Source organism: Convolutriloba macropyga, chromosome 1 (genome assembly GCF_964194025.1).
Source record: "Convolutriloba macropyga chromosome 1, txConMacr16.3, whole genome shotgun sequence".
Taxonomy (NCBI): domain Eukaryota; kingdom Metazoa; phylum Xenacoelomorpha; order Acoela; family Convolutidae; genus Convolutriloba; species Convolutriloba macropyga.
Window position 1 is genome coordinate 34704814 of NC_134468.1, and position 5823 is coordinate 34710636.

Here is a 5823-nt window from a genome sequence, read left to right on the forward strand (position 1 = left end):
GTACACTTAAACAATTAACGCACATCTGGAGATGCATAATAGTTTGGTCTTCAATTACTTTCTTATATTATAATAGCTTCTTGACAATGAACAAAATAATCTTTAGTACCGAGAATTAAAGGGTTATACAATGTGATTTTAAACAGACGATTTTGTATGTGAAAGTGGGTGTAAATACAACGTAAAGATTTTATCAAAGCTAATCTAGAAAAAGCAGTCTGTTGTTTCAAGTCAGTTTTTTGAACGCTCAGGAGATGGTTTATTTAATTGATTCAAGCAGCCGAGTAATCAGCTTCTGTTTTAACAGGGAATGTAATTACTACTAAAGCAGAATTGTATAATATGTCGTGGTCGATAATACGGGTCAAAAGAATTCAATAAATTGAATTTTAAATTAAAATTGGAACTGAAAATGTACAAAATTAAGCTCGTATTTATAGAACTTATCTATGCGAAAATATACAGAGAACATATAGATTAGCTGAAAATATTTTACTTGATTGACATGTGAATAGATCTTAGTTCCGAATGCCGGAGCTGATTTTCTATTTTCATCAACATTTCATGAGAATCATGTATGGCCTAGATACTATCGAGTTCATTAGTTGGAGGACAGTTGATGTTGGAATCAGGTTTCTGTTAGGGGGAAATGTACTTCTGACATATGATTGATAGGTCAATAAGATAATGATAGCGCCAAGATTGAATTAAAATTGAGTTTAGTTTTGTGGCCATTGCTTATTGACAAAGTTCGTCAGGTAAGTTCTTTTTTCGTTCTTTGAAACTTTGATAAAGTTTCTAAGTTTCTTGATGTTTGTTTAAGACCATCACATCCTCCCTCCTTTTTTAAGCAAGTTTATGGGTATAGGTTCTCCAAATCTGTCGGGTTGTTTTCTGTTTCTGGTGTAATTTCGTGAAGGCTCTAATGGTTCGGATAGTTGGTGCTCTGCTGCTGATATGGCTGCAGAAGCTGCGTCTTGACGTGGAGGTCCCACATCTGTGTACTGAAGTTCTGGTTCTGATTGAGATATAGACTCCTCCACTGATGGTTCAGTTTTCACATTGTCCTCGTCTGTCTCGCAATTTGGTTGTCGCTCTCTAGAATAGTCTGTGTTGAGTTTTCGAGCTGTATGAATGATGTGTTCAAGCCCTTCCTGATGATGAAGGTAGCGGGAACTGTCTTCGTCTTTTCATTGGCCTTGAGTAGAATGGCTACGCACAATTCGGAATCTGCTTTTGCTGGTAGTCTCACTCTGCGTCCCAATAGAATTTCAACTGGATTTTTGCCCCTCGTCTTTGAAGTGCTGCGATGTCATCAATGCACTTTGCAAGAATGCTCCAAATGACGCATTAAGATTGGGACTTCACGCTTGAAGTGCCCTCTTCACTGTATGAACTGCTCTTTCCGCTAATCCATTAGCTCTTTGATGATAGACGGGTGATTCCATATTAATTCACAGTGATTCACACCACTGTTTAAGGTCACTACTTAAAAATTCAGGACCATTATCAGACACTAAAGTGTTCCGAATCTTGCAAAGATTTGACTAAGATATACTTTAACTGTTTCGGATGTTCTATTTCTTGCGGGAAAGCGTCTATCCAGCCAGAACCCGCGTCAACAATTATTATGATATTGCATTGGTCCTTAACATAACCCCAACATTTGACAATTCTAACATTTGCTAACAAAATGTTGAACGTCTTTGGTAATGGCAGGCCACCATGCTATCATTCTGACTGATGCCTCAGTTTCATTCTGCCAGTATGTGTCTCATGCGGTTTTACCAAAACCAGTTTTTGTAGTTTGGGTGGAATGAAAGAAACAACAGTCTGAAGATGATTTTATTGTGTATTGTCAGTGAATCTTTGTGTTGTTCGAACTCTTTTTCCGCTTCTGAACATTTTTTCCATTTGCCGCTTTGATTCCTTTCATTATGTCCCGGAAGAATCTGTTAGTTCCAATTTCAGTTTTGATTTCTGCTTGTTTCACCAAATCACTTCGAGCGATGTAGATGTTATTGATTGCGAAGCACCTTTGATAGTTGTCGTCTATATTTTGACCATTGTCGTCTATATTAACATCCAACAAGAAAGATCGATAATGTGCTGATAAGTTTGAAACTATCTAACTTTAAATATTATAATCAAGCGTGAAAGCTGTACACTTAATCAATTAACTTACATCTGGAGATGCATAATAGTTTGGTCTTCAATTAATTTCTTATATTATAATAGCTTCTTGACAATGAACAAATTAATCTTTAGTACCGAGAATTAAAAGGTTATACAATGTGATTTTAAACAGACGATTTTGTATGTGAAAGTGGGTGTAAATACAAAGTAGAGATTTTATCAAAGCTAATCTAGAAAAAGCAGTCTGTTGTTTCAAGTCAGTTTTTTGAACGCTCAGGAGATGTTTTATTTAATTGATTCAAGCAGCCGAGTAATCAGCTTCTGTTTTAACAGGGAATGTAATTACTACTGAAGCAGAATTGTATAATATGTCGTGGTCGTTAACACGGGTCGAAAGAATTCAATAAATTGGAACTGAAAATGTACAAAATTTAGCTCGTATTTATAGAACTTATCTATGCGAAAATATACAGAGAACATATAGATTAGCTGAAAATATTTTACTTGATTGACATGTGAATAGATCTTAGTTCCGAAAGCCGGAGCTGATTTTCTATTTCCATCAACATTTCATGAGAATCATGTATGGCCTAGATACTATCGAGTTCATTAGTTGGAGGACGGTTGATGTTAGAATCAGGTTTCTGTTAGGGGAAATGTACTTCTGACATATGATTGATAGGTCAATAAGATAATGATAGCGCCAAGATTGAATTAGAATTGAGTTTAGTTTTGTGGCCATTGCTTATTGACAAAGTTCGTCAGGTAAGTTCTTTTTTCGTTCTTTGAAACTTTGATAAAGTTTCTAAGTTTCTTGATGTTTGTTTGAAACCATCACATCCTCCCTCCTTTTTTAAGCAAGTTTATGGGTATAGGTTCTCCAAATCTGTCGGGTTGCTTTCTGTTTCTGGTGTAATTTCGTGAAGGCTCTAATGATTCGGATTGTTGGTGCTCTGCTGCTGATGTGGAGGTCTTGATGTGGAGGTCCCACTTCTGTGTGCTGAAGTTCTGGTTCTGATTGAGATATGGACTCCTCCACTGATGGTTCAGTTTTCACTTTGTCCTCGTCTGGTCTCGCAATTTGGTTGTCGCTCTCTAGAATAGTCTGTGTTGAGTTTTCGGGCTGTATGAATGATGTGTTCAAGCCCTTCCTGATGAAGGTAGCGGGAACTGTCTTCGTCTTTTCTTTGGCCTTGAGTAGAATGGCTACGCACAATTCGGAATCTGCTATTGCTGGTAGTCTCACTCTGCGTCCCAGTAGAATTTCAACTGGGTTTTTGCCCCTCGTCTTTGAAGTGCTGCGATGTCATCAATGAACTTTGCAGGAATGCTCCAAATGACACATTAAGATTGGGACTCCAAGCCTGAAGTGCCCTCTTCACTGTATGAACTGCTCTTTCAGCTAATCCATTAGCTCTTTGATGATAGACGGGTGATTCCATATTCTTTATTCCCAGTGATTCACACCACTGTTTAAGGTCACTACTTACAAATTCAGGACCATTATCAGACACTAAAGTTTTTGGTGTTCCGAATCTTGCAAAGATTTGACTAAGATATACTTTAACTGTTTCGGATGTTCTATTTTCTGCGGGGAAGCTTCTATCCAGCCAGAACCCGCGTCAACAGTTATTATGATATTGCATTGGTCCTTAACATAACCCCAACATTTGACAATTCTAACATTTGCTAACAAAATGTTGAACGTCTTTGGTAATGGCAGGCCACCATGCTATCATTCTGACTGATGACTCAGTTGCATTCTTGCCAGTATGTGTCTCATGCGGTTTTACCAAAACCAGTTTTTGTAGTTTGGGTGGAATGAAAGAAACAACAGTCTGAAGATGATTTTATTGTGTATTGTCAGTGAATCCTTGTGTTGTTCGAATTCTTTTTCCGCTTCTGAACATTTTTTCCATTTGCCGCTTTGATTCCTTTCATTATGTCCTGGAAGAATCTGTTAGTTCCAATTTCAGTTTTGAGTTCTGCTTGTTTCACCAAATCACTTCGAGCGATGTAGATGTTATTGATTGCGAAGCACCTTTGATCGTTGTCGGATTCGTCTTCGTCAAAAGCCATTCTGCTCAAAGCATCTGCTTGGGGTGTGTCAACTCAAAGTCGAAGCCCATTAGAGCTGTTGCCCATCTTGCGATTCTAGCTGATGCTGTCTCCGGGATCTCCTTGTCTGTTGCAAAGAGATATTTGAGTGGTTTGTCCCTCTGTAGGGTAAATAAACTGCCAAGAAGGAATTGCTTCAATCTTGTGACCACAAACACAATTGCCAGTGCTTCCCGCTCTATGTTTGAGTTTGTTTTGCTCCGCTGGAGTCAATTTTCTCGACACATATAACTGGAGGTCTTTCTTGCGAAAAAACACCGCATATGGCTTTTTCAGAGGCGTGAGTATCAACTGTTGTTTCTTTTTGTATACTATATGGCTATACAAGTGGGTTAGCACATAACTCATTTCATATGTCTTCAAAGGCTTTTTGTTGCAATTTGCCCCCTAAGAAATTGCTATTTCTCATGTTATTTAAGGGTTGCATTTTTGTTGCAAAATCAGGAATCAATCTTTCCTGAAATTTTTCTAGCCCAACAAAGGATTCGAGTTCTTTGTTGTTAGTTGATGCTTTCGCATTTTTTATTTTCAACATGTTTGGGATCTCGTGCTATTCCCTCCTTTGAAATGGAGTATTCCAAAAAAATTAACGCTATTGACTTGTTTTTAGTTAGATTTCTCATTAATAGTGAAGTTTTTCTCATGTAGTAGTCGACTCTTGACTGCAAGCATTCTCTTGTTAAACTGCTCCATGGTACTTCCATAGACCAACACATCGTCTTGAAAGAACACAACACCTTTGATTCCTTTGAGTGTTGAGTCGATGCAATTCTGGAAGATTGAAGAGGAGTTTTTTCAATCCCTGAGGTAGTCGGCACATCTTGAACAGTCGGCACATCCTGAGATGTGTCGATTGTGCATATATCTTTTTTCTCTGTCAAGTTCAATTTGATAGTAGGCCTCTGAGAGGTCAGTTTTGCCAAAGTATGAGGCACCATGTTGGTTGTGGAAGATCGTCTCCATGTATCGTATTGGGTAGTCCTCATCCGTGACCTTGCCATTGATATGCATTTTGAAGTTTATTGTTCAAGGATGCCCTGTCTGAACATCTGTTCCAGCTTCTCTGTGACCTTGTATTGAAGAGGTAGAGATATTTTTCTGGCTTTGCAGATTATTGGCTGCGATACTGGTATCAGTTTCACTTGAGCTGTGTAACCCTTCACAGGAGGTAGAAGTTCGGGTGTTATGTTCTCCACGCCATGCTTAGGTAGAAGGTCTACCAAGTAGTCCAAACTCTTTATCGGACTGCACAACTGCTAGTTTCTGTGTATGCCTTCTTCCGTTCCACTGAACGTCATGAGTAAGTGATCGCCGAAGCGTTAATTGATGACCATTGTAGGCTTCGAGATGTTTTATCTTACCATCCAACTGTGGTTTACCAATCTCCGTCCATATTTTTTATGATATTACTGTGCTACCTGAACCTGTCTACCTGCATATTTAATTTGCAGTTTTTTATTAAGATATGTTCTTTAGTATAAGACATTCCCATCTCCGATGCTAGAGATGCTTGCTCTGACGAAATAAATTCTTCTTCGAAAATTTCTGTTTATTGTACTTAACTGAATT